Genomic DNA, 17,165 nt, shown 5'->3' with positions numbered 1-17,165 from the left:
GGACACCCGCCCTGTGGAACACCCTCCCACCAGATGTCAAAGAGAAGAACAACTCCCAGACTTTTAGAAGACATCTGAAGGCAGCCCTCTTTAGGGAAGCTTTTAATGTTTAACAGACCACTGTATTTTAATACTTTGTTGGAAGCCACCCAGGGTGGCTGGGGAGACCGAGCCAGATGGGCAGGGTATAAATAATAATTTACCGTATTTTTCGCCCTATAGGACGCACCGTCCCATAAGGCGCACCTAGTTTTTTGGGGGGGAAATAAAGGAAAAAATTATTTCCCCCCCAGGCGCAGGGCTGGGGCGGGGGAGGCCCGAGCTTCCCCCGACCCCAGCCCCCAAACAGGCAGCTCTCTGCAAGCCGTGGGAGCCCAGCGCTGGCTCCCGCTGCTTGCGAAGAGGTCCGCGAAGCCTGGACGCGCTGATCTCAGCGCGCGCAGGCAGGCAACTCTCCGCAAGCAGCGGGAGCGCTCCCGCTGCTTGCGGAGAGGTCCGCGAAGCCTGGATGCGCTGATCTCAGCGCGCGCAGGCTTTGGCATGCAGGCAACTCTCCGCAAGCAGCGGGAGCGCTCCCGCTGCTTGCGGAGAGGTCCGCGAAGCCTGGAGAGCGAGAGGGGTCGGTGCACACCGACCCCTCTCGCTCTCCAGGCTTCAGCGAAAGCCTGCATTCGCCCCATAGGACGCACACACATTTCCCCTTAATTTTTGGAGGGGGAAAAGTGCGTCCTATAGGGCGAAAAATACGGTATGTATGTATGTATGTATGAATGTATGTATTACTTATTATTATTTTATTATTATTATTATTATTATTATTATTATTATTATTATTATTATAATGCATCACATTTGTGAAGCACTTTCACGTGATTTGTGGTGATTGTCCATGACTGAGACTCCTTGTGAGGAAATCCTGATATCATAAAGTCAAATGGGATTACTTATAAGATATTGCGACCCAGGTGTATAGTGTGTTGAGCTACAAGTACAGTCATTCCTCGGCTCCTGAACACCTTGGGAACAATTAAAAACCAGAAGTGAGTGTTCTGGGTTTTCGAAAGTTCTTGTCCCATGGGGCTTCCACAGCTTCCTGCAGCCAATCAGAAGCCACGCTTTGGAAGTCGAACAGAAGTCTGCTCTCCAGGTGGACCAATGGCCAGGCTTGGCATAGCACAGCAGCCCATGCAGCTGTTGCCTGGGGCTTATAGAGGGGAAGGAGATTCTGCTTCCAGGGAGAACTGAAAGGGTGAGGGAAATGGACTCCAGTTTCCAAGGTTCTCTTTCCAGGCCTCTCCAGGCAATGCACACAATCTCGCCTCTCCTGGTATGTCCCACGGAGGACCTTACAGTCTTCAAATAAAAACATCTTGATGGTCCCAGGCCACAGGGAGCTTAGGCTGGCTTCAACCAGAGCCAGGGCTTTTTCGGCTGTGGCTCCGATCTGGTGGAACGCTCTGTCACAAGAGACTAGGGCCCTGCGGGACTTGACACCTTTCCGCAGGGCCTGCAAGACAGAGCTGTTCCACCAGGCCTTTGGCCAAGGCACAGCCTGACTCCCTCCTTTGGTAATCCTCATAGAACTCTAGCCCAATGGTTGCCATTAATTTGATTAATTTGATTCTGAATTGATTTTAGAATGAATTGATTTTAGAATGCTATGTTACTTTTATTGTTGTTAGCCGCTCTGAGCCTGGCTTCGGCTGGGGAGGGCGGGATATAAATAAAATATTATTATTATTATTATTATTATTATTATTATTATTATTAACCCTGGCATGGACTCCCCCCCCTCCAAGAGGGACCCAGAAATGTGCACCACCAAGAAAGGACAGGGGACGATGGGGTTGTCCCTTGGCGTACATCACATTTCGATCCCACAAAGGTTCAGTTGAGCATCTCTTGGCTTCCAGGGAAGAAAGAAATGTGTGGAGTCGGGGGGGGGAGGTTCAAAAGAGATGCAAACCCTGGAGGTGTTGGGTCCCCATTTTGCAGCTGGTTTGCATTCATCCAGGTCGCAAGAAAGGAGATTTTGGGGAGTTGGGGGGGGGTGTCTTTGTTCATCCTTCCCCTTCCCCCACGCTGCATCTTTACTTCTTTGTCCTCTCTGCTCATCCTCCTTGCCTCACTCGCTTTTGCAATTTCCTTTCTTGCTCCTTCTGCCTGATCCAGGCCCCTGCCAAAAAAGGGGCTCTTTTGCAGGGTCTCTTTGTCCTTTGTTTCCCAGCCCTCTTTGCCAGGGCCGGATTTAGGTTTGATGAGGCCCTAAGCTACTGAAGGTAATGGGGCCCTTTATATGTCCAGCTGTCCTTTGTCAACAACAAATTGTCACTGTTTCTTGTGTTGAATATATGCTACATGGTAATTTATGCACCTAATAGGTATCTAAAGCCATTTGCACTTGTTGCCATGCAACCAGTCCATGCAGAATGTCGGCATCCGATATATAGAAATGAGCAAACTAGTGATGTTTTAGGGAGCAGGCAAGCAGGCATCATAGGAGCCTACACAACACAAAACACTGTTGCTGTATGTAGGTTTTATTTTATTTGTTTTTTATCTTATATTTTGGAAATGTACATCCAGGTTTTTTCCCCCTTTAATTTTTTGAGGGCCTTCAAGAGAGTGGAGCCCTAATAATAATAATAATAATAATAATAATAATAATTTATTATTTATACCCCGCCCATCTGGCTGGGTCTACCCAGCTACCCTGGGTGGCTTCCAACAAAGTATTAAAATACAGTGATCTGTTAAACATTAAAAGCTTCCCTAAACAGGGCTGCTTTCAGATGTCTTCTAAAAGTCAGATAGTTGTTATTCTCTTTGACATCTGGTGGGAGGGCGTTCCACAGGACGGGCGCCACCACCAAGAAGGCCCTCTGCCTGGTTCCCTGTAACTTGGCTTCTTGCAGGGAGGGGACCTCCAGAAGGCCCTTGGCGCTGGACCTCAGTGTCTGGGCAGAATGATGGGGGTGGAGATGCTCCTTCAGGTATACAGGACCAAGGTCGTTTAGGGCTTTAAAGGTCAGCACCAACACTTTGAATTGTGCTCGGAAACGTACCTAAGCTATAGCTTGCTTAGCTTATACATAAATCTGGCACTGCTCTTTGCCAACTGTTAATGGAGAAATCAGAGGGCTCCCTTGGACAAAAAACAAGGACACCAGCCAGGAATCCCAGAGCAAAACAGCAGCCAGTAGGCTTGGTCTTTATTGAAACTGTCACAACAAGACTCCAACTCACTGCAAGACGAAGCAAGATGGAAGCCCCAAACAAAAGAGTCCCCAAACTTTTATCAGCTGCTAATCCCCATGTTACACCCCCTCCAAACTACATCACGGTTACATCATGAAAAGGGAGGTCTGGTGGCAGTAATCTGAGCATCCTGGACACTACCCCATGCTTCCCCTTGCCCTCCACCAAACACCCATCAAGTGTAACAATATCCGCCCTCCCTTCCCCACAGGTGGGGAACCAGGATCAGGAGTGTATCCAGGTGGCTGGACTGAGGTAAGTAACCGGCCTTCTTTACTTTTGCCTGGGTGGGGATTTGCCCCTCTGCCAGGCTAGGCCACATTTTAGCGTGCTCGGTTAGGCACGTTGTGGCCTTTTTGGAGCTTTTTCCCTGGCAGCAGTGTGTGTGGGGGAGCTGGCTCCTCCACCGGCAGCTGCTTGCCCAGGGCGCTGCCAGCCCGAGTGGGCAGCACAGCCCCTGAGTTGGCCGCTAGGTCGGCCTACCAGCCTTTTGTGATGGCCAGCAGTGGTGTGGGCCCCAGCTGGCCCGCAGCCGTGGCCTGCTTGCTTTTGAACGGCGGGAGGGGGGCACCGGGAAGGCAGCGCGGGCCAGACTAGGCCGCAAAACGCGGCCTAGTCGCTTTTTTCAGTGGCGGGGGCGGCATTGCCCCTTGCCGCTGCCTGCCGGCCCAGAAGAATAACAAAAGAAATATTTGCATTTCCCTGTTTCCCAGCCAAGTTAATCACACCCTTTTGTCTTCATCTGGGTTTGTTATTTCTGGAATGGCTACCCATCTGGCACTCAGGTATCAGGATGCCAGGGATTATCACTCAGGCAGAGGGGCTGCTGAGTAGCTGAGCTCACCTGTCTATAGGGATTTCTGAAGTTTTCCCAATGAGCCAGTACATAGGTACATTTATCAGTGAATTCTTACATTTGGTATTGTGCAGCAGAGGCCCTTTGAATAGATAGGAAGAAATTGCGATGAAGTGTTTTGTGGGGACAAATCACAAAAGTCACAAAAATGATTGTGCTGATTTTGGTAGTGGGCTGCATGTGCATGATATCTACTGGCTCACTCTTCCCACTTCCTTTCCCGCAATACCTGTATGCCGGGGTGGGTCATTGTCCACGATGCTCCTCTCTGCCTCCCCCCTCCCCACGAACTCCCCTCCTGCCAGCTTCCGATCCTTTTCGAATACAGTCGAAGAGCAGCTCTTGCCTGTGCTCAGGTGGAAACCAGACCTGACGGCGCTGACTTTGGCTTCCTGCTCTCTGGACCCAGTTGGGAAATTGCACAAACAAACACACTTTCCCTACATGTATGCACACAATTTACCAGGGGAGTTGCTGGAGGAGGATCGGGATTAAAAGTTGGGGGAGAAAGTACCTCCCCCGCAGAGCAGCTTCCTCATCCCTCCGCATTGCACAACTCTACCATTGCAGGGTTGTTAAAACTTATTCTAGGTTACATAGATTGTAATTGTATCATGAGCGACTTCAAAAGCCATGAGCTCCTGATGAAGGCTTGCATTTTTCCCCATTGCAGAGGGGGGGGGTGGATAGAGTTAATGTGTACGTATGTCAATGGGACATGGGTGGCGCTGTGGGTTAAACCACAGAGCCTAGGACTGGCCGATCAGAAGGTCAACGGTTCGAATCCCCGCGACGGGGTGAGCTCCCGTTGCTCAGTCCCTGCTCCTGCCAACCTAGCAGTTCAAAAGCACGTCAAAGTGCAAGTAGATAAATAGATACTGCTCCGGCGGGAAGGTAAACAGTGTTTCTGTGCGTTGCTCTGGTTCGCCAGAAGCGGCTTAGTCATGCCAGCCACATGACCCGCAAGCTGTATGCCGGCTTCCTCGGCCAGTAAAGCAAAATGAGCGCTGCAACCCCAGAGTCGGCCACGACTGGACCGAATGGTCAGGGGTCCCTTTACCTTTTTATGTCAATGAAGCAGCCCACCCCATTCAGAGCCTGAAGTTGCTTTTCAAACAGACTCAGATCTCCCCGGGTGTTGCCCAAGATGCAAGCAAGCCAGAAAGAGACGATTGGGTGGGGTTGGGGTGGGTTAGAGGTGGTTGTTTAATTTTTAGCTGGAAAAGCTGGTTTGGGGCAAAGATATGTTCTAGACTGGGATAACTAAGCAGGTAGAGAATGACACTCTTGACATTTGTGTTGGACAGAAGATTCCTTATACAGTGGTACCTCGGGTTACAGACGCTTCAGGTTACATATGCTTCAGGTTACAGACTCCGCTAACCCAGAAATAGTACTTCAGGTTAAGAACTTTGCTTCAGGATGAGAACAGAAATCGTGCTCCAGCTGTGTGGCGGCAGCAGGAGGCCCCATTAGCTAAAGTGGTACCTCAGGTTAAGATCAGTTTCAGGTTAAGAACGGACCACCAGAACGAATAAAGTTCTTAACCCGAGGTACCACTGTACTGGGACCTTTATAAAATAACAACATCATTATCAACAACAACAATTTTTATTATTATTTAATATTTATATGCTGAGCATCAGGCTGAGTTACCCCAGCCTCTCTGGGAAATGTATAACTGAGGCAATGTATTTTTTTGCTTTTTTGTAATGTTTGAACCCATTCCGAGCAAACAAAGTTTTAAAACTTAGTTGTGGGGATGGAAATTTATTGGTCAGAGAGAACTTCTGCTGCAGATATTAATAATTCACAGTGGTCTCCTCCCCACACCAGGGAGCCAAAAGGGGGGTGGGAAATGGGTTGGCTCTGGGTGCAATGATAAAGAGGGGGAGGGGTGTAAAGTTACGCATTTGACCACGAGAAGGGAGGGGGGAGGAAAGGATGGGGGGAGGGGAAAGCAGAAAGAGTCTTCGCTCCATGGGACTGAGGATTGGAGTGATCATTCTGTGATATTATGGCAGTGGACAAAGCTATTATTTGGAAAAATGATTTATTTATTTTAAGGTCTCAAATTCAATGCTTTGCATGCAGGAGGTCCCAGGTGAAATCCTCGTCAGGCAGAGAGACCCTGTTGGCATCCGTCTGTCTCGGGAGGCGATGGAGGAGGGGGCCTTTGGGGGTGAAGTCCAACTCTGGGCAGTTTCCAGGACCTGGAAGGAGGAGCAGCTCCAGGTGAACTCTGCTTTCAGCCTCCTATACTGCCTGCTCTTTCTACAGATTTCTGAAAGATGGGCCAATTACGGGGGGCAGAGATTCCTCTCTCCTCAGGGAAATGACTCTCCTGAAATCACTGGTGATGCCCATATTTCCCTGTGCCACCTTCCCTCCCCATATTGGTTGTTGCCCTCAACACCTCCTTTATTCTGGCTGCCACCAGGGATTTTATCCCCTTTGCCGTTAATGTAGCCATGAATGAGAAGGTAAGGTAAAACAATGAATTTATAAAACATAAACAACGTAGGATAGTTTAAGGATTACTTTGTGCACATAGGACTATGTGTTTCAGTCTTTTTGCGTTTTCATTGTTCCTTTGTTGCAAGTATAAAAATGGGCTTTATGCTGCTGTTCTTATAAGAGGGAGTTGCACTAGAAGACCGAAGTCCCTTTCAACTCTACAGTTCTAGGATTACAGAGCCAATCCTGCTTCCTAAACACCACTGTTGTGTTCTGCTTCTCCCAACTCTCCATTCTCAACTCTCTCTGCAAAAGACCAAATATCAGTGGACTCTTAGCACATGTTCACTCACAATGAGCACTCCAGAGTCACATTCTGCACATCCCTAACAGTGCATTGTATGTTTCATTACACATACTATTATGAGACATTACCTCCATTGCTTTAATATATATATATGCACAATGTTCAATACAAACACCAGAACATCAAATACATTCCATGCATTTACAATTGATTGTTCCTTATATGAGTTTGTTGATATGAGAGACAAAGTGAACTCCATACATCTCAATGGTTTCTTCCCTGTGAGAGCCTGTAGGTGTTTACCCTTCCATATAAATTGTTGCTATTCTGTGAGTTTGCTGATGTCTTCTAGGGCATCCATTCTCACTGAAGCACCTCCCACAATCCTTACATCTAAATGGTTTCTCCCCTGTATGAGTTCGTTGATGTATTGTAAGAGCTCCACTCTCAGCGAAACCCACCCCACAATCCTTACATTTAAATGGTTTCTCCCTGGTGTGAATTCACTGATGTATGGTAAGTTGTCCATTTACATTGAAGCTCTTCCCACACTCCATACATTTATATGGTTTCTCCCCTGTATGAACTCATTGATGTACAATAAGCTTTCCCCTATCCCTGAAGCTCTTTTCAAACTCCATGCATTTAAAGGGTTTATCCCCTGCGTTAGTTTGTAGATGTGTGCTAAGGTGTTCATTCACACTGAAGTACTTTACAGATGGCCCCTCAAAATTCTGATTGTCTTTGTCCAGGACACCTGGTTGAAAGTGGGAAGGAAAGAAAATATTGTTAGGTATTCAAGGAAGTGATCAAGAGAACTTAAGATGGAGCAAGACCAATCATCACCTTCTCTTAACACCTCTTGCATTCATTCCTCTCCTATGTACCTTGGTTTAAGAACAGCTTAGTTTATGAACAACGTGGAATAAGAATGCTGCAAACCCAGGAGGTGTTTTGGTTTGTGAATTTTGCCTTGGAAGCAAAACATGTTCTGCTTCCTGTAGAGTGTGTTCCATTTGTAAATTGAGTCCCACGCTGCTAATCAGAGGCTTCCTGTTGAGTCTGTCGGCTGTTGAGTCCCGAGAACCCACACTACACAGAGGTGATATTTGGAGCTTTTGTTTTTGCATTATTATTATTTTTGTCTTTTTATGTGTGGCTTTTTCATTTTTTTGACTGTGACTTAGTTCTATGGGACTGACTTGTGACTGTGGCTTGTGACTTTGTTTTCGTGACTCTGGCATGTTACTTCATTTTTGTGACTTGTTTTTGTCACTGTGTGGAACCCAGTCTCCTAAGTGGAATAAACTCTCCTAAGTGGAATACTTAAAGCAAAAGTGTTATAGAAGTCAAATGTGACCGTAAAAATATTCAAAACTACTATATTCATCTTTTGAAGCCAAGACAGAGAAGTATCTGTTGCCACCTGTACATATTTTTGTGGATTTTGCATAGTTATTTTGGAAATTGTACCAAGTCTTTATGACAATATCAGCGCATGAAAAGTGAGGAATTGCCAAAATTAATAGTTTTGCTACAAGCTATAACCCCACCCGCTCACTGTCTCACACACAGCGTTGACACACCAAGCCTATAGTGTTGCCAATCCTTGGTCCGCATCTACATATTCTCCACCATGGGCCTAGCCAAGAGGGCCAGTCAAACAAACAAACAAACAAACAAACAAACAAACAAATAAACACATACATGCATGCATGCCTCCCCTAACATAAATGTGGCAAGCTCACAAACTTTGCCTGTAATACGGGCCATCCTTGGCCTGCATATGCACAGCCCTGTGTGTAGAGCCTCCAGCCACGGGTATTGCCTATCCTGAACACGGGTCCTTAGCTCTTGAAGCATCCCAGACTGGGAATGCATTTACTATCTTTGGGTGCTGATGGATTGCATCTCAGCTTGTAACTCACTCTGACATTGCCCACCCCCGCCCCCAAATTCGAGAGATCACTTATATATAAATTGGAAAGGAATTCCATGACAACATTCGCCCATATTTCTAGACTGATGCAACATCTTTCTCTGACTGTATCTCACTGGTTAGAGGGTTGTGCTGAAAATGCCAAGATCACAAGTTCGATCTCCATATGGGACAACTCTGAAGATGCTTGAACTCAGGCCGAAAGGGAGAAACATGCTAAGAGGAAGAAGGCACTTTTGGCAAACCCTCACCGTGATCAATTCCTGTTTGGAAACCTCTGTCCCCACTGTGGAAGGATGTGTGGATCCAGAACTGGCCTCCACAGTCACTTACGGACTCATTGGTAAGACCATGTTCATGGAAGACCATCTTCCTCGCCAAAGAAGAACACTGAAGGCCACAGTGGCTCCCCTGCAGGTATTAATCAATGGTCTAACCTCCAAAATGAAAGCTCTGGAGAACAAGAACCAAATGCAAGAAAGAATAATAGAGCAATACCGGGAGGAGAAAGCACTTGTGAATAAGAAATTGCATGAACTGGTAAATCACCTGGAAACAGAAAGCACAGAAATGAGAATCAAACAAGCGGACCTCGAAAGATCGCAATAGACGTTGCAACTTTCCTGAAAAAGCAGAGGAGAAAAGCCCAGCAGACCTAATTGTATGCTGGCTGAAAAATACAATCCCAAACCTAACAATTGAGGTAGACGACCTGGAGAGGGCTCACAGAGCCCTAAAACCTATGCCAAAACCCAGCACCCCTCCAAGAGACATCATTGTGTGCTTCTCATGCTACAAAAAGAAGGAAGAGGTATGGAACAACCTCAGAAACTCAACCAACCTTCAATATGAAGAAACCCCCATATTGGCCTTACAGGATTTATCTCAGGATATCCTAAATTGGAGAAAAAGCCTACGCCTGTGCACCCAGCGTCTCCAACAAGCAGGGATCAAGTACCAGTGGGCCTTCCCCTTCCACCTCATTGTAACAACCAACACAGCACAACAAACAGCCACCAACATACCTGAAGCCCTGTAACTACTGCAACTCAACCTTCCACCGGAATGGCAACCAACAAACCCACCAAGTGACAGCCACAACCATGATTAAACAACAGCAAACAATTGGACAACGGTAAAGAAGAAAAAGAAACAGAAGCGGCATGACAATGCAAACCAATACAGTCAAGCACCACACACAGAATCATCCCGCCAGCCTTAGGACACAAGAAACCAGACTAAGATTAACCAAACCAATTCATCACAGATGGACAACCTTACAACAATCCCAACTGAATGAAGCAACCGGGGAAAAACACAAACTGAAGGACTGGTGATTCTCCCCCCTCCTTTCCCCTCCTCTCTCCTCTTCCCCCGACCATAGTTAACACCATCAACATCCCCCCAGCAGCCCACCTCCACAGAAATCCCCACCCCAACACCAGTCCAGATGACCTCAAACCACATTCCCCATCACCCATCACCCAACAACCCATAACCTACACCTTCAGCATCCCCCTACCCCATACTAAGGAAAAACAACTCCTCCAACCTTAACAACACAACCCACAAACAGGCTAAAATCTGATACCCAACCAGCACAATGGTGGCGCCAGAGCGTACCAACACACACATCCCCACCCCAACATACCAACAATGTTGCTCATAACATTGGCAACATTGCTTATGAACCCTATACCCGACATTGGCGTCACAAAGATGCTTCACACCATCTCGCTGATCACCCCCTATTGCAAATGACGGGGGGATGGCCTGTCCCTGAACATGGCCTTCCACACTAGCTGAGACCTAGGACCAACTGGCTAAATGCCAGATGGCCCAAAATACCCCAAACAAACACCTATATGACTACATATAGGAAATTCTCTACAACCTACCCCCTACTCTTTAACCCAAATGTAACTCTAATCCCACTAGTCCCCCACCCACTACACTCTAGGTCAGTGCAACCCCATTGGTTCGTTAAACAACATGAAGTGAGAGACACAGGACAACCCAGATGGGCTGGCAGGGAATCACCCCACATAATAGATAAGCAAGATGGCTAACCTAAAAGCAATCACATTAAATGTGACGGGGTTGGGAAACCCCATCAAAAGAAAATGCATCACTTCATACATAAATACCATGAAACCACACATCACCTTCCTACAAGAAATACACAACCCACCCAAAAGGAGCAAACTCCTGAAGGACCCTCGCTTCAGTCAACAATGGGTTGCACCTGACTCAGGGAAGGCCTGCAGAGTAGCTATAATACTCAGTAGAGACCTGAACTTCAACGCCACAACAGTCCTAAAGGACAAAAGAGGCAGATTCATTTTCGCTAAAGGGACACTAGATGGCAAAATTAAACTGACAATCAGCTCCATATATGCCCCAAACTCAAAACAACTAGGATTCTTCCAGAAGACACTAAACAAGTTCCTCTCCTTCTCTGGGGAAGCAATCCTAGGAGGGGATCTCAATCTAAATATGAAAGGCATATCCCTGAAAAACATTCACCTTACAACCCCGTGGGCAACCTTCTTCCGAAGGAAACCCCCAACAACTAGGGACTCTTACAAATTACTAAAAATGTTTTAAAAATGGGGTCTCTATGACATTTGGGGTGAGCAAAACCCGGGAGACACCAGCCATGCATTCCAATCCGGACGCCATGGTACAGTGTCCAGTCTGGACAGCATTCTGCTCACGCAGGGTCTGATCCCCTCAATGGAATCAACAAACATAGGTAACATTAAAATCACAGATCACACCCCAGTAGAAGTCACTGTTAAAATAGGAGAGGGAACACAAACCACCCCATCATGGTCCTTCAGTCCCATCCTAACTACAAAGAAACAAATTAGAGAGAGTCTCACAAAAACTAGTTTTTACTTCAAGGGAAATGATGTAGACGCTATAACAACCCCCCTCTTATGGGATGCAATGAAAGCAGTCACCAGAGGAGCTTGCATAAAAGACAAAGCATTCCTTAAAAAACAAATCTCCTCAAAAATTAGCAAAATAGAATAAGACATCACTGCCCTCTCATCACACTACAAACAGGATCCAAAAAACTCCAAGACAATAATGACCACTTACACCACAAAGAACTCATAACCCACCTACTTTCAGCAGCCAGAAACATCATAACCAGACACTGGAGAGACCTGTCAGGAGTAAGCATGGACCAATGGTACCAAATAGTATGGGAAACAGCCTTACTAGAAAAATTAACCAATAAACTGAAACTGACACGGGGACAAATAGAAGAAGACGCCATCACCCCAGTATGGCTCCCCTTTATCACACACACAGCCCAACAAGACAATGACAAAAATCCACCAACAGCATACAAATCAATATGGCTAACCTGATCCAAAACACCCACCCACCCCACTCACCCATGAAAACAAAGTCTACCACAGCCAACCACAAATGAACAACCACACCCTAGGCCAACCCCAACATCTCTCACCACCAAAGAAACACAAGTGAACAGCAAAGAACCTGCACAAGCAACGCTGACACCAAACCCTACATATATTAAGTAAAATAGAAACATTGCAACCCAATCCCCCATCTCCACCCCACCTCTTTCTCCCTTTTATTCCTAATGTCTCAATAAATGAAACCGATTTGTAAAAATGTTACATGGGGGGGGGGAATATGAGACATTGTACATACTTTTGTAAATCAAGAAAATCTTTAATAAAAATACATTAAAAAAAATTCTCTGGTTGGTCTCTGTTATTTTCTCCTACCGAAAGAGAACCTACAAAAGGACTCTATGGGCTCTTAGATACCCCATAAGGGAAAAGGAGCAGTTTTTTTCTTATAACATTGGCCCAACGGAGGAGGCCTCTCCATTGGGACATGCCAGGCAAGTGGCCTTGGGGGATCTGCCAGGTTCTGTGCCAGGACAGGCGAAGAGGGCGAGGAGGGCAAGGCCCTCTCTGTCTCTGAGGCCAAAGGAGAATAACAATAATAAGGGCTTTTATCCCCTCCAAAGTGGAGGGTTCCCTCAGGGGAGTTTGACCTCCGGACCAGTTTCCTTTGCTTCCCCAGACAAGACTGGAGACTCCCCTTCTTGGCCCCTCAGGATCCCAGGAGCCCTTTTTGGATGGCCCTTGCTTGCCACCCAAACGGGCTAAGACATCTGTTCCTCCTCCTCAGGCGGTAGTTCAACAGAAGTCGCTCCCCTCTGGATCCCTGTGGGTCTCAGGGGGCCACTGGAGCCCAGTGGGGGGACTCTGGGGAACTGCCTGAACTGGGGTCCTCCCAGTCCAGCTCAGAAGAGGAAGCCATTGCAGAGAAGAACCGAACTTGTGCTGAGGGTCTACTGCCTTTCTGAAAAGGCTTCCTGGGAACTGCCATGGCCAGAGAAGGAGACAGGCCCCCCAGCCTGAATCCACTGCAGGGCCATTGGGAGCAACCAAAGCCATGGCTCAGCCTACCTCCGTTTCCTTCCCCAAAGCCTTGGAGGAACCTTGGGGTGAGGAATGAGGAACCCCAAATGAAATTTAGGCTCCTGGCAAACGGGGAAAGGAACATGATATGACACTTTCCAGATGAGCTGAGGAATCGCCTCCAAGGTCCAGGGATTGATCCACCCTGGCGGCCCTGGTTTCCTCCTCGGAGGTCCCTTTAGAAGGAGAGGGGGTCCCAGGTCTCTCTTCGAGGCCAATGCTTTTGCCTTTCAGGCTCCAGCCTCCTTCTCCATAGTGTTTTTGTGAGCTGTAGAGATGGGATCACATGCAGACATTTCCAGGTTTACTAAGGATCCCTTGAAAAAGATGGGCTCTGCTTCGGCATGTTGTGCCCTCCCCCCGCCCCAACCATCTGTAAACAGAACTGTAAACACTAAGAAAAACTTATGTTTTAAAATGTACAGTGGTACCTCGCAAGACGAATGCCTCGCAAGACGGAAAACTTGCAAGACGAAAGGGTTTTTGGTTTTTTGACTTGCTTCGCAAGACGATTTTCCCTATGGGCTTGCTTCGCAAGACGGAAACGTCTTGCAAGTTTGTTTCCTTTTTCCTAAAACCGTTAATACAGTTGCGACTTGACTTCGAGGAGCAACTCATAGCATGCGGTGTGCGTCTCCGTAGGGGCAAGAACGCGTGAAGGCGGGTTCTGAGGGAGAGGGAGCTTTGTTTCGGCGAAAAATAGCAAGGCGTGCACACTTCCCTCCCCACAACTCCCGGTTAGGGAGGCCAGGCTCCGGGGCTCTTCGGACGGGGCTCCTTCCTTCTCCCCCCCCCAGCGCCCCGGCGGTGACAAGAACGCCTGCCCGGGCCCTCCGGCACTCGCCCTGCAAGGGGCGCCCCCTACCTGCATCTCCGCGCTTTCCAACCCCGCGATGTCCACGGCTGCAGCAAGTTTGCCTCTCGGTGTGTGTATGCGCGAGTGTGTGTTCTCCTCGCCCCGCTCGAGTTAGTCCCGGCACAGCGCAGGCAGGAGGTGAGTCGCCCTTTGGCAGTGCGGAAGGCGCCGGGCCTGGCAAGGTCAGCTCGGGAGCCACCGGGGACGCGCCCCCGCGCTCCTCTCCAACGGGCTGGATGCGCCCCTCTCCGCTTGCGCGCTTCTGGCTGGCTGGCCAGCAGCAACAGGGGCAATAGGCATCCACCGTCGCCGACGCTCCCTCCCTCCCTCCTGCCCGCGGCAGGCGGCTGGCTGGCTGGCGCTCTCGCTTTCTTTCGGGCTGCTGCTGCAGAAGGGATTTTGCACCAGACAACTTTTAGGCCGGTAGGAGTTTTGACTACCGCGGCGACAGCAGCTGCAGCAGCAAGACGGCACTGACTGTAGTGCAAAGGGTCGGAGCAAGGCGAGGCGAACCGATCCCGGGGACTCAGGCAGCAACCTCCGCCCCGCCTCCCCCCACGCCCGCCACTTCCTCCCTCCCAAGCACCCCCCTTTTTTGAGGTTTTTGAAGACTTTGGTGAATTTTGAAGCTTTTCCAAAACTTTTCCGAAATCGTGCTTCGCAAGACGAAAAAAATCGCAAGACGAAAAAACTTGCGGAACGAATTAATTTCGTCTTGCGAGGCACCACTGTATTGCTGATTCATTTTTTGAATGTTTCTACCAATAATGATATTCAATCTCATTATAAATCACTTTCAATTTTTTTTTTTAAATCCTGTCATGTAGAAATTCAAAAAGAGGTTCCCAGACTGGAGGTTATCCACACAGAAACCCAAAAGAAAAGGAGGAAATTTCCAAGTAGAAAGATAGGCCTTTATTGAAATACAAATGTTCCTGCAAAGAACCACATCCGATAAAATGCTTTTTAAAATAAACTTCCAAATTGAACATCATTCCTTTTTTTTAATTAAAATATTTTATTAACATATAGAACACATACATTTAGAATCATAGAATCATAGAGTTGGAAGAGACCACAAGGGCCATCGAGTCCAACCCCCTGCCAAGCAGGAAACATAGTACATATGCACAATACCTTATTTTCCTAACATAAAGCATACCTACATTACTCTGTATTATGCCTACCTATACTATACATACCAACACATCTACCCCACACAAACACCCACAAAGTGACTTGATTTCCAGCCATTCTTGTTACACTACTTTCTTTTTCCAATTGCCTTAAACACATTTCATTATTTCTTTAATCTCTTCTTCTATCTTAACTTTACTCTCCTTTCACTCTAATCATGTTCTGGGTTTACTCAATATCTGTCAAAAGTTCGACTTTTTCCACATAGCTTTTGATGTATTCCTTAAAGAAATTCACTTTTTCAACTTGTTGTAAATATTTTCCCAGAATCCCACTATCTCTTTGCACTCCCACCACATGTGTAGAAAGGTTCCCGCCCCGTTGTTGTATCTCCCACAAACATCACTACAGTTTTTATACATTTTTGCCAGTCTAACGGGGTCAGGTACCATCTGTATTGCATTTTCATTACATTCTCTCTTTAATTGTACCAAGCCGTAAATTTAATATCCCTGTCTCACAGCCATTCCCATTGGTTCATCATATTTTCCCCTAAATCCTGGGCCTACTTTACCATTGCTATCTTGACTTGCTCCTCCTTTACCTCCCATTCTAGGAGCAATGCATATCCTTTTAACAGTTCTCCAAATCACAGTTCGTATAAAGTTTAACTTGAACATTAACATCCTTAGATCTTTTCATTTTGAAATTACACCTATTAATTCATCACTTAACTTATATAAAATCCGAAGCCAATTAAGTATCTGCAAGCTGTTTCCAATTCATCTAACTTGACATATTTAACTAAATAATCATTAAATTTAGTTCATTCTTCCTGATACTCCTCCTTCTTCTGGTCGCGGACTCTTCCGGTTAGGTTGGCTAGCTCCGAAAAACCCATCATCTTCAAGGATCGTAGCAATCTTAATAGTTGCAGCCCAATGCAACTTGGTTAGTTCATCATCCTGAACCAAACATAATCATTTGGCTCTTCAGATAAGCCCTCATCATATCATGTGATGACATATAACATTTTTTGTGTGTCTTTCTTTATTAAGACTTTGGCTAATATTCCTATTCACTAAATGTCTTCCAACGTCCTCTTTCATCCATCTACAAAACAATTGCCATGCCTGGCTGACACAGGCCTTTTCAATTAAGTGAGGCCTTTTCAATTAAGCCATAGGCTTAAAAGAAATCTGAATCATCCAAATGCAGTTTTATGAAATTGTTGTTTTCTACAACGTATACATGTTATGAAAGGATTCCTGAGATTCCTGACTTGCAGGGGGCAGGACCAGGTGACACCCAGGCTCCCTTCCTGTGGGATATGAAACTTATAGCAGTTAAGTACAACATTCCTACAGTGGACATGTTTGGGGATGTTTTGTAGCACTCTGGGACAGACTTCCACTGCATGTGACTTGAAGTAGGTGTGGCCTATTCTGGGTAGAGGAGCACATGTCCTTCATGTTCTGCTCTTTTTCTCCATTTTGTCTTTCTATATGTTAGGAGAAGTGACAGCTCAGTTGCAGTCACTTGGGACTAACTCCCTTATGGGATAGTTCATATAGTTAGACACTTTTGTAACCTAAGTCTGCCTTCAGGGATGCATCTGTGAACTGAATGAGTGAGTAAACTACTTTATATTTACTATATTTACTATAACAAGATTGTATCGTGTCTTTTTATGAGGGAATAGAAGGGCTCTTACCAGGAATCCTATATTTCAAGAGGCTTAAGCAAGCCTGCAACAAGGTAACCACCGTGCAAATTTAAAAAGGGGAATGTTTGGAACTCTGCTAAGTTATAGAACTTGTTAATGCAAGTTAGGAAGGATATTAGTAAACAATATATCCTTCTCCTGCCTCCCTAAACAT

General features: G+C 46.6%; 2 protein-coding genes across 2 annotated transcripts in view; one reads left to right on the top strand and one right to left on the bottom strand.

The window, feature by feature from the left end:
• The window catches only part of LOC128409480 (zinc finger protein 157-like), a 218,717-nt gene extending 211,094 nt beyond the window's left edge, over positions 1-7,623 (bottom strand). The window contains exon 1 of the mRNA XM_053380004.1: positions 7,580-7,623. The gene's annotated coding sequence lies outside the window, so the exon portion shown is untranslated. The remainder of the gene's footprint in view (positions 1-7,579) is intronic.
• The window catches only part of LOC128409384 (zinc finger protein 470-like), a 420,794-nt gene that overhangs the window by 52,942 nt on the left and 350,687 nt on the right, over positions 1-17,165 (top strand). The gene's annotated exons all lie outside the window — the stretch shown is intronic.

Source organism: Podarcis raffonei, chromosome 2, assembly GCF_027172205.1.
Source record: "Podarcis raffonei isolate rPodRaf1 chromosome 2, rPodRaf1.pri, whole genome shotgun sequence".
NCBI classification, from domain to species: Eukaryota; Metazoa; Chordata; class Lepidosauria; order Squamata; family Lacertidae; genus Podarcis; species Podarcis raffonei.
This window is presented reverse-complemented; position numbering and strand designations above follow the sequence as displayed.